Below are 12,125 nucleotides of genomic sequence, written 5' to 3'. Positions count from 1 at the left end.
ACAAAACTCAACAGAAGGTAAAAATAAGTGATAGCGATTCGACTTCCATAGTTCTTTCTTTGGATGTGGACAGCATTTTCCATCCGAGGCCTCTGGAGATGTCTTAGATCCTTGTAATGCTGAGAAGGGTTCAGTTTAACAATCTTAGTCATTGCATAACATGGCTGTTATTGTGTACAAAGTCCTCTTGGTTCTGCTCACTTCACTCAGCATCAGATCATATAAGTCTTTCCAGGTTTTTCTGAAGTCAGCCTGTTCATCATTTCTTATAGCACAATAGTATTCCATTACATTCATATACCACAACTTGCTCAGCCATTCCCCAATTGATGGGCATCCTCTCAATTTCCAATTCTTTGCCACCACAAAAAGAGCTGCTATGAATATTTTTGTACATGTGGGTCCTTTTCCCATTTGTTTGATCTCTTTGGGATATAGCCCTAGAAGTGCTATTGCTGGATCAAAGGGTATGCACATTTTTGTAGCCCTTTGGGCATAGTTCCAAATTGTTCTCCAAAATGGTTGGATCATTTCACAACTCCACCAACAATGTATTAGTGTTCCAATTTTCCCACATCTTCTCCAACATTTATTAATTTTCCTGTTTTGTCATGTTGGCCAATCTGATAGGCGTGATGCAGTACCTCAGAGTTGTTTTGATTTGCATTTCTCTAATCAATAACTATTTAGAGCATTTTTTCATATGACTATAGATGGCTTTAATTTCTTCATCTGAGAACTGTCTGTTCATATCCTTTGACCATTTATCAGTTGGGGAATGGCTTGTGTTCTTATAAATTTGTCTAATTCTCTATATATTTTAGAAATGAGGCCTTTATCAGAGAGACTGGTTGTAAAAATTCTTTCCCAATTTTCTACCTTCTTCTAATCTTAGTTGCATTGGCTTTGTGCAAAAACTTTTCAATTTAATGTAATCAAAATGATCCATTTTGCTTTTCATAATGTTCTCTGTCTCCTGTTTGGTCATGAATTCTTCTGTTCTCCATAGATCTGATAGGTAAACTATTCCTTGTTCTCCCAGTTTACTTATGGTATCAGCCTTTATATCTAAGTCATGAACCCATTTTGACTGCTCTAACGTTCCAGCTCAGCTCAGCCCTCAATCGCAACACTCCACGAACTCGCTTCTCCCTCGTTCAGTGTCCACTCTTCTTCCTGGCACATCCTTGACCGCTATTCTAGCCTATCCACTTCCAACTCCCACATACCCTTCCTTTTCCTCCTGGTCCCTAGATTTGTGAAAAGGTACTTTCGGCCTCCTCTAGGAAGCGTGTCCTACCCGGGACAAAGCCTGTAGGGCTGGAAACGTGTTCTTTGAAACCTAAGAGGTCTACTTGCTGACCTGGCTGCCTCTCCTCCACAGCTCCGACCGGGGAAAGGGCGCTGAGCCAGTGACCCACCTCACAGTCTCGTGCTATCCCCTCCCTTGTCCGCATGTCTTTTTCCTTCCTCTCCCTTTGGATGCCCAAGAGCTGCAGCTTCCAGGTCTCGGGGCCTTCGAATCTACGTAGGCAGGAACCAAGCAGCCTCAGGACAGCCCACCTTTGCCGGTCCTGTGGGCTTGTGGGCTGAGGTATCTCCGCTACTGGGGCCAGAGTGAGGGAAGGAACTCTCCATGGCCCCAAGGTGCTAAATAACGAGAAAAACAAAAAACAACTAAACTATCCTCCTCCTGGGCAATCCCAGTTTAACAGCAGGGGATGCACCACCATCGAGGACCCAGGACACAATTCCTTACCCAAGGCAATTCCTTGCTCGCCGAACAACTTTTGTGCACGTCACTTGGCCCAGTTAAGAAACGCCCCCCCCACTCCGCCCTTCCAAATCACGCCTTGCCTTTCCACAGCCACTACTTCCGTCCCCTTGAACCTTATTCCTCCATTCCTCCCTTCCTCGCGGCCAAATGCAGAGAAGGGAAGCAAATTCAGAAATGCTGGGTTTGGTACTCCTCTCCCCATCATCGCCACAGCAGCCTTTATGGGTTTAGTACCCTTCTGCACAGTCACCACAAGCACGTGATTCCTCCAAAAGTTTTCACCTAGCCACGCAGGAACAGTTTACCGCCACCATGAGTGCTGCCTCTGACACTCCCTGCAACCTGTCCAGTTCCTGAGCCACCAGTTTTCGGTGATAGAAAATTATCTGTGGTGCTTTATTCAATACTCTTCAATTCACGAGTCTGAAATTACCTAATCTGTCAAATGAGGGGAGCAGACTACGGACGTCGCTTCAAAGGCTGCTTGCAGCGTCTAATCTGAGATCCCAGGTTCACAAAGCCGATTGACCCCAGGCAAATCAATTAAACTCTTCATTCTCCCGGGCACGTCCCTCAGATTTTCCAGTTGCATAGCACTTGCCTATCGGCCTTGGGAAATGGAACTCCTCACCTGGAATTCCCAGTGTCTTGTAGACAAAAACAACGTAAAAGAGTAATATTATTGATCCTATAACCCAGAAGCTCGCAATTCCACTAGGCGACGGAAATCGAAAGAGAAATCCAAGAACAGTCTTTGCCTTCAAAGAGTTTCCAATCTTGCAGAGAGAGAGAGAAACTGAGGGAGGGGATGGATGGCCAGTGATTCAACCTGCCAACAGGTAAGTAGCTACAGGAATATGTAAGGAAGGAAGAACACTGCTACCTAGGGTGAGATGTCGGAAAAGGCGCCCTGTAGGAGGTGGCTCATAAGCTGAGGCTTGAGGAAATCTGGGGATTCTAAGAGGTAGAGGGAAAATGGAGTGCTCACCAGGCCTAGGGGACAACCTGTGCCAATCTCAGTGAGGAGTCAGATCGTCAAATTCCTATGTAAAGAAGGTCAAGTGGGCAGGTTTTTCTGGGTTCTGATGCTGTGGGGAAGGGTGATTGGGTGGTGCAGAACTGTATTTTTTCAGGTCTGGCTCAAGACAGGCTGGTGCCACCAGAAAAGTTCTGTTCCATACAAATTAAGATTATCAGTCCATCTATCAGTTGCCAAAAGGAAGTGTATTTAGTCGTAAGGGGAGAAGGCTGTTCAGAGCTAGGAATGGATATTCAGAGGACAGAGTCTTGATCTAGTTGAGTTCAGCTCTCCCGCTTCAAGGAAATAGCCGGTAGCGAGTTAGTGTAGATGAAAGTGCCCTCCGTTTCCTAGTGTTCGACAACTCTCCCCCTCCCCGGGTTATGCGACAGTCAGCGTGTTGGCAGCTTTTGTGCCTCGAGGGAAGACGGCAACTGCCTAAGATTGCCTTTCCAAGACTCCTCCTGTTCAGGTTTAGGAGAGCACAGATCTCAGTTCACTTTCGAGCCCGAGAAACTAGGAAGATGGCGTTGTTCTCTACAGTAACAGGAAAGGTAGGAGTGGGGGAGGGTTTGAGTTCTGATTTGGACATACTAAGTTTAAGATGTCTGCTGGACATCTAGACAGACGAAAAGACAGAGAGGCAGACGACTGTGACGGCAGGGGAGGGTATGTGGGAGAGCCACCTTTTAGATGCTTACCCCTTCTCCGGGGATGAACTGAAGGGGCTGGTCCTGTGAATGAAGAGGTCGGTCCGAGTGCGTCAGCCTCTGGTGAGGTAACTTGAAACTAGGAAACCATTGGGAAGAATGAAGACCCAGCGAGAGGAAGAAGCTGCTGTAGTCGTCTAAGGGGCGAGGCGGCCCGGGTTTGAGGCAAGGGTGAGGGAAAAGCAGGCTGTGAGAAAGCTGAAGGCGGTCAGGATGGCCGAGCGGTCTAAGGCGCTGCGTTAAGGTCGCAGTCTCCCCTGGAGGCGTGGGTTCGAATCCCATTTCTGACATAGTCCTTTTCATCTTGCCTCGCTCAATTCGTTCTTTTCTAGTAAAGGCTGAACAACGTACCGCAGCTGGAATCCAAAGGCAGGCTACCGCAATACAGAAACTCACGCCAATCGCAGGCTAGCTACCAGGGGATGATCTTGTTACCTCGTTACCCTTCGCAAAGTGCTCTCTGGACTGCCCCTTCTGCTACTAGCCCTTCTTCCTTCCACTGTGCTGGAAAACACTCCCACACCGCCACCCTACAAAGCCCAGGAACCATCGTTCTCAGGTGGTCCAACTGGGGAGTGGTGCAATGCCAGGCAAGAGAAAGGCTGCTCCTGGCTGGATTCGAGCTTTCCAAGCAGATCTGTCATTCTCCCCAGGGTACTCCAGGGGAGGGACTCAACCTGCTAACAGTTAGCAGAGCAGGCGTATCTCCCTCCCCTCCGCTCAGCACAAACACCTTTCCTTCCTAGCTTCTTTTATTTTTTGACTTGTTTTGTACAGGTCAGAACTGGGATGGGGGCAGGTGCGTTGGTTGTATCCTGCCCCTTTCTTTGGTCGTCTAGAAGCTAAGACTAAGCCTTAAAATGAACGACAAGAGCCTTTGGCTTCGTTTTCCGGCCTTGTCATTGACATTTTCCAAGTCTCGGCATCTCGTACTTTCTCTGTCTCTACTGAACTCACTGCGGATCCGTTCATACAATTCTTCTTGCCTTCTTTCTCCGGATTCCTCCTAGTGGCCGTTTAAGTCGAGGGCCATTAGGAATCCCTCCTTACACCTGTTCCTTACACATCTGTTCCGAGATTCACGAGCGCAACATACGTCCTGGGGTTCCGTCCTTGTTTCCACCAGGTCTGGATCATCCCTCACAGACTCCCAGCAGATTGGAGGAAGATTTTGGAGTTTATGTGTGCAGAGGAGCTGTCTTGTTTGAGTTTCTGAGTCTATATAGGCCCGATAGGGAGGGAGATGTCGGACTAGGGAATTTTCTCGGCGAAATGGAAAGGGTGTCGCTGAAAGAGAGTTGGGACAGATGGCGGATGACAGGCTTGCAGCCTGAATTGCTGGGCAGTCATGCTTGGACACTTTTCGGCCTTGAGCATTTTCCCGGAAGGAGGGTGCAGGCTTTGCAGAATGCTTTGAATATTGTTTTGCCTAGGGACAGGTGATGTGCAATGGTGGGGCCAAAGTTGGTGAGGATGCATGTATTTCAACAGGGTAGTGGAGAGGGAAATTGTCAGTTGTGGGAATGTCCAGAGGAAGTGTGTAAAGCGGGCTAAGCAAAAGAGATTCCCTAGCCGGGAATCGAACGGGCCGCGGCGGTGAAAGCACCGAATCCTAACCACTAGACCACCAGGGAGCAACGTTATGCAATATCACCTTCATACTAGGGTCTCCTACTTAGTGCAAACAGCCCCACTTACCCCAGCCATCCTTTGCCTTCCTTCCCCAGCCTCCCAAACCTTGACAACCCACACATACTCTATCTCCTTGGTTCAGCCCCTCCTGCAATCCTTACCCTTCACGCCAAAACACGCATCCTGAATACCTCACTGCTACCTCAGCGGCCTCTCTTGCCCACACATGCTCGCCCACCAGTCTTTCCCTTGCACTCTTAACTTACGCACACCTTCCTCCGTATCCTTCTCCTACCATCTAAGCTCTCAAAGAGTTACCATTACTTTGGGCCTCAGGAAGAGCGCCTTGCCAGTGATAATACTTGAGTGGCTGCAGCACTAAGCCTAAGAGTGCACCCTCACTGCCCACACTGTCCGGGAGACCAGAGCCCTCACGGCCAGGCCCATAGGGTGGAGAGTGACCCGCTCCACAGTCCTGTGCTGTGTCCTCCCTTGCATTGGCATCCTCTTCCCTCTGGGCCTGTTCCATGGCCCAAGATCATCTACTTCTCAGTCCTGGGGCCTCCGAAGTCCTGGTAGGCAAGAGCCAAGCAGGCTCAAGGGACCCCTTCCTGGCCTTTCCTGCATGTTTGTGGGCTGGGGGGACACCATCACTTAGGCCACCAGGAGTGAAGGAACTCTGTATGGCTCCCAGTTGCTAAACAGCAAGCAGACAAGAAAAAAAATTTTAATGGCCTGTGCTCCCCGGCGGAAAATAGAACCTCGATTTTCCACTTGGCATGTGGGGATAAGCCAATACAAAGGAGGACCCGGGACAAGGTGGGTGTCTGACTTTACTCCCTAGTCCCTCTCCTGGACAGACACAGACAGACCAGGCCCTACAGGGACAGACTACCTCCTTAGTAAGAAGAGCTCACTAGAAGCTATCCATTCTCAGTCATCCTTCCCCATTCCTCACTTCTGCGGGAATCTCCTAGAAAAGGCCCTTTAGGTGACTAGCCACAACTTTCTCTCCTCCCACTCACCTCCAACCCTTCTTCATATGCCTTCTCCTCTGATCCCTCAACTGAAACTGCCCCCTCCCAGGTTTGTGAGAATTGGGGGAAAAGAGAGATTCCATTCCCTTATCCTTCTGAACCTTTCTTCAGGTTTGGACAGTGCAACCCCTCCTCTTGGATATTCTCTTCTCCATCATCTTCCCTAACCTGGCTCTCTCTCCAGCTTTTCTGACTTTCTCTAGGACTGTTCCTTCCCCTCTTTTGCCTCAGAGACCCCATGATCCAGATCCACTCACTATGGGTGTCCTTCCAGGATATCCATTTCTGGACCTTCTGGTCTTCCAACTTTGCACATTCACATCTCATTCTCTCTCTGATCTCTTCAGTTCTTCCCCTGGTTTCAATTACTACTACTTCTTGGCAAATTACTGAGATATGTATATGTGGAGACCAATATCACTCTTGAGTTCCTACAAAACATAACCACTGAGTCTCAAATTAAACAAGTACAAAATGAAGCTCCTCTCTCCTCTCCCAACCTCTGCCACCTTCCCACTGGGTTTGGGGTTTGGGGAAGAGGAAATTTTGTAATTCTTTGAAGGACACAGCCATCTTCCCAGTCACTTTGCTTCCTACCCCACTCCTCACAATCCATACTTCACCCTTCCCTCTTCCTCTCAAACCACATCCCCTCCTTTCTTCTCCAATCAGTTATTTACATAACTTTCCAAAATTTTCTTCCAATAGCACCAAGGTGACCATGTCACTCCTTTACTCAAGGACCATGTTGGTAAACAACATCTTATACTTTATAATGCAATTGTCTCAGAATGGATACCCAACTTCGAAGCAGGAAACGTTATTTTAAAAAATAGAATAGAAAGGAATAGGAATCAGGTGCTTTTCACAGCTGTGGCTAGATGAAGATTTCTTATCCAAATAAGAGTGTGAGAGAAGACAACACACATAGAAGCCCAAAGAGAAAGAAATGACTCCATAACATTTGTGACCTTTGCCATGAAGCAAATCAAGGAGGATAGAATAAGGAGAGAAAATGCAGTTTGGGACAAATATTAGCATCACCTATCATCCCTTCCCCACCCTCACCTGTGTGACGTCCAGGATGTGGGAGGAGAGAGGGAAGGTACTGACAAAAATCTAGGACTTCAAGAGCCATACTCTAACAGATACCTTCTCCAAGGACAGGAACAAGAACTTTTCCTAGGAAGAAAGACCAAATGCAAACTGTTCCAAACAGATCAGGAAATATCTAAGTAGTCTCAGGGTAGACATTCGTATATGGCAGAAGGATCTTTTTTTTTTCTTCCCTACCTCTTACAGTCCCATCAAGGCTGCATTCCTGTGCCATCGTCTATGGCGATGCTTGAATGACTATTACTGCTCTTCCTTTCTTCAAATCCTCCCATAGACATGTATCTGTTTGCAGGTTGAATCTCTGCGGTTGTACTCTTCACCACCACCACCACCACCCCTGTTGGAAAGTCCTTGAAGGCCAGAACTGAGCTTGGATTTGTCTTTGTATTCCCAACGCCTGGCTCAGTGCCCCAGGCATAGTCAGAGCTGCTTGAGAAATGTTCCCACTGTGGGGTTGCAAACTTCCAGGTCATAGTGTCGAGGTTGTTGTTCTTGATCCAAGAACCTTTGGTGGCCTCATCATCATACAGGGGGCTCAGGTGAGAAGTTCCCTCTACTAAGACCGATCGGCAACTGCGGTCCAACTTGATACCCTGAAGGAGTTGCCCGGGAAAATGGGAAACTTAAATGACTTACCTACAGTCAGACAGCATTCGGAAGCCGGGCTCCTAGTTTGGGGGCTGGAGGAGTCCTTAGGCGTCACGCTTCATGTAAGCCTCTGATATGACAGGTGAGGGAACTTCAGGCCGCTGAGTAGCAGTGTGCCGAAAAGAGTCCCACAGATAATCTTCTCTGCCAGGAAACGGGGCTGGTGGCAGTGTAAGGAAAGGGAATGGGGACGGAGTTGCAGAGGCGACCCGTGCGAGAGTGCAAGTGTGGGTGGGTGGAGAGTTCCCTTAGGGGAGAGGTGAGTCTTGGCAGAAGACTGCAGACCCGGCCCTGATGGTAATGTGAGGATTAAGGATGAAGGAGGTGGTGGTGGAGGAGGGTCTGGGCCTGATAGGGGTTTGAGTGGAATGGCATTGGTCTTCCCTGGATGTCTTAGCAGAGAAAGGAGGAAGGGAGGAAGAAGCTATAAATGGCCTGGGATAAAACATGTGCGAAGATACGATGCGATTTACAGGAAAAGGTTCTCCTCCTGGACTAGATGGCCTCCATACATGTTATCTAGTGGGTAAGAGAACACCGTAGCCAGGTCCTCGTTAGTATAGTGGTGAGTATCTCCGCCTGTCACGCGGAAGACCGGGGTTCGATTCCCCGACGAGGAGCACAAGTCAATGCTTTTCTATGTATGCCTTGCTGGCTTTCTCGTTTTCTCTTTTTGTTTTGCATCTGGGAGTCACACAAAGCTCCTCCACGTGGCTCCAGTGGCGGGGCGCCCCAACACAGAGGCCCTGAAGATGCTCGGCTTCTTCCCACAAGTACTTTGGGAGCCCCAGGAAACAGAAGTCGCAGCTCTGGGGCCATCCAACCGGCACCGAGGGAACAGGATGCTAAGGCAAACGACAGGACGGCTCGAGGTGCTTGTGCGGGTCATTGCCCAATCGGGAGCCGGACCTCTGGTCTGGGGCAATCTAGGAATCAAGGTGACCCGTTTGGGCTTTCAGCCTCAGCCCTCGCTGTTCACTCTAAGACATTTCTCCCTTCGAGGATAAGCTTCTGTCAGAAAGGCCGACAGATCCCGAGCCTCTTCCAGAGCTTAGGGGCGAGACAGGTGATTGAGGACTTTGTGTGGAGCACACGGGAAGGGCTGCTGTCAGGGACTTGTGGGTGGGCAGAGGGAAGCTGAGTGAGGGGGAAATCGAGTGTGACCTTTGAAGGGGGTCATTGTAGAGGGCCACACAGTGGGACAGGTTGTTTGCAGAAGCCCAAAGAGACAGAAATGACTCCATAACATTTGTAAATTTTGCCATGAAACAAATCAAGGAGGATGGAATAAGGAGAGAAAATGCAGGTTGAGACAAATATCAGCATCACCTATCATCCCTTCCCCACCCTCCCAGTGTGTGGGAGGAGAGAGGGGAGGTACTGACAAAGTTTAAGAATTCAAGAGCCATGCTCTTAACAGATACCTAGTCCGGGCACAGGAACGGTAACTTTTCCGAAAAAAGGCCAAATGTAAACTGCTCCAAAGAGATGAGGAAATATCTAAGTGATCTCAGGGCAGACATTCGTATATGGCAGAAGGATCTTTTTTTTTCTTCCCTACTTCTTAAACCCATCGAAGCTGTATTCCTGTGCCAATTTCTATGGCGACCCTTGAACGACATCTCCCCTAGCTGTTACTGTTCTTCCATTCTTCAAATATTCCCATAGCTATGTATCTGGTTGCAGGTTGAATCTCTGCCGTCATACCCTTCACCACCACCACCACCACCACTACCACTACCCCTCTTGAAAATTCCTTGAAGGCCAGGACTGGGCTTGGATTTGTCTTTGTATTCCCAACGCCTAGCTCAGTGCCCCGGGCATAGTAAGAGCTGTTTGAGAAATGTTCCCACTGTGGGGTTGCAGACTCTCAGGTAATAGGGTTGATGTTGTTACTCTCTACCCAAGAACCTTTGGTGGCCTCATCATTATACTGGGGACCCAGGTGAGAAGTTCCTTCTACTAAGACCGACTGGCAACTGCGGTCCAACTTGATACCCTGAAGGAGTTGCCGGGAAAACGGAAAACTTAAATGACTTACCTACGGTCAGACAGCATTCGGAAGCCGGGCTCCTAGTTCTGAGGTGGGAGAGATCCTTAGGCGTCACACGTTATGTAAGCCTCTGATTTGACAGGTGAGGGAACTTCAGGCCGCTGAGTAGCAGTGTGCCGAAAAGAGTCCCACAGATAATCTTCTCTGCCAGGAAACGGGGCTGGTGGCAGTGTAAGGAAAGGGAATGGGGACGGAGTTGCAGAGGCGACCCGTGGCGAGAGTGCAAGTGTGGGTGGGTGGAGAGTTCCCTTAGGGGAGAGGTGAATCTTGGCAGAAGACTGCAGACCCGGCCCTGATGGTAATGTGAGGGTTAAGGATGAAGGAGGTGGTGGTGGAGGAGGGTCTGGGTCTGATAGGGGTTTGAGTGGAATGGCATTGGTCTTCCCTGGATGTCTTAGCAGAGAAAGGAGGAAGGGAGGAAGAAGCTATAAATGGCCTGGGATAAAACATGTGCGAAGATACGATGCGATTTACAGGAAAAGGTTCTCCTCCTGACTAGATGGCCTCCATACATGTTATCTAGTGGGTAAGAGAGCGTCGTAGCCAGGTCCTCGTTAGTATAGTGGTGAGTATCTCCGCCTGTCACGCGGAAGACCGGGGTTCGATTCCCCGACGAGGAGCACAAATCAATGCTTTTCTATGTATGCCCTTGCTGGCTTTCTCGTTTTCTCTTTTTGTTTTGCATCTGGGAGTCACACAAAGCTTCTCCACGTGGCTCCAGTGGCGGGGCGCCCCAACACAGAGGCCCTGAAGATGCTCGGCTTCTTCCCACAAGTACTTTGGGAGCCCCAGGAAACAGAAGTCGCAGCTCTGGGGCCATCCAACCGGCACCGAGGGAACAGGAAGCTAAGGCAAACGACAGGACGGCTCGAGGTGCTTGTGCGGGTCATTGCCCAATCGGGAGGCCGGACCTCTGGTCTGGGGCAGTCTAGGTAGCAAGGTGACCCGCTTGGGCTTCCAGCCTCTGCCCTTGCTGTTCCCTCTAAGACATTGCTCCTTCCGAGGACAAGCTTCTATCAGAAAGGCCGACAGATTCCGAGCCTCTTCCAGAGCTTAGGGGCGAGACAGGTGATTGAGGACTTTGTGTGGAGCACACGGGAAGGGCTGCTGTCAGGGACTTTCGGGTGTGCAGAAGGGAAACTGAGCGAGGGGGAAATCGAGTGTAGGGGAAGGCTTTACCTTTGAATTTAGTCCTTTGCTTTTAGAGTTCTCCTCCCTTCCCACCTCCTATCCCCTTAATACCTGTCACAGCATCAGGAAGTTTCTATTGCTTTTGCTATTCCCTCCGCAGCATAATCTTCCTTCGTAACCCCACTGCCATCCTCAACTGTTTTCCTCTTGGGGTTTGCACCAAACTCTGTGTGTATACTCAAACCTCCTTTGCCTCTTTCAATTCCGAATAAGGTTTCTCTAATACGGACTCCTTTTTCCGACCCCCACCCTTCTTCCACGTCTGTATACTCTTCTTCCAAATCCCAGCTCTACGACATAGAAAGTTCCCACTCCTTTTTTTCATTAGTGCATCTCTTTTCTTTTTGTAGTCCATTCCTCCTTTTACTCTCCTTTTCCTTTTATCCAGGTTGCAAAAGGGATCTACCGCTGGACCTAGTCAGGCAGACCTGAATTCAAATCCAACCTCAGACACTTACTAGCTGTGCAACCTTGTGCAAGTCGTAGCCCCAATTTCCTTATCTGTTAAATGGTGTTAATAATAACTACCTTACTACAAATAACTCTATCTGTGGTTAAATATCAGTCACTGTGACAAAGGGGGTCATCACTTCTGCTGTTACCCTGACATTCTGGTGCTAATCGCAGTCAAGGTCAATATCTGACATTAGAAGACCAATTGTGAAATGCCATCATTGGGTAACACCCATGTCATGGACCTTATTATTGAGATCTCAGACATGATATTTCCAAAGAGGGGAGGCAAAACCAAAAATTTCTAGTCTTCACTCTCTTTCATCTTTGGTCACAACTTGGGAGGTGGGGTTTCACTAAATTTGTTTGTTTCGTTCTTGCTATCCTTTAACTTATTTAAGTCTTACATTTTATTTGTTTCTCTCTTTTTTTTTTAAGTGAGGCAATTGGGGTTAAGTGACTTACCCAGAGTAACACAGCTAAAAGTGTT

At 48.7% G+C, this 12,125-nt stretch overlaps 3 non-coding genes across 3 annotated transcripts; all 3 read left to right on the top strand.

Moving 5' to 3' along the window:
* Window positions 1–3,712: 3,712 nt before the first annotated feature.
* On the top strand, window positions 3,713–3,795 carry TRNAL-AAG (transfer RNA leucine (anticodon AAG)). The gene has a single exon. It is a non-coding gene; the product is annotated as a tRNA-Leu (tRNA).
* A 4,691-nt stretch (window positions 3,796–8,486) lies between these two features.
* On the top strand, window positions 8,487–8,558 carry TRNAD-GUC (transfer RNA aspartic acid (anticodon GUC)). The gene has a single exon. It is a non-coding gene; the product is annotated as a tRNA-Asp (tRNA).
* Window positions 8,559–10,539: 1,981 nt separating this feature from the next.
* Window positions 10,540–10,611, top strand: TRNAD-GUC (transfer RNA aspartic acid (anticodon GUC)). The gene has a single exon. It is a non-coding gene; the product is annotated as a tRNA-Asp (tRNA).
* The last annotated feature ends 1,514 nt before the right edge of the window (window positions 10,612–12,125 follow it).

The sequence above is a fragment of the Phascolarctos cinereus genome, unplaced genomic scaffold, assembly GCF_003287225.1.
Source record: "Phascolarctos cinereus isolate Bilbo 61053 unplaced genomic scaffold, phaCin_HiC Scaffold_5;HRSCAF=322, whole genome shotgun sequence".
Lineage (NCBI taxonomy): Eukaryota > Metazoa > Chordata > Mammalia > Diprotodontia > Phascolarctidae > Phascolarctos > Phascolarctos cinereus.
The sequence above is the reverse complement of the archived record's forward strand: the minus strand, read 5'-3'. Positions and strand labels throughout refer to the sequence as shown.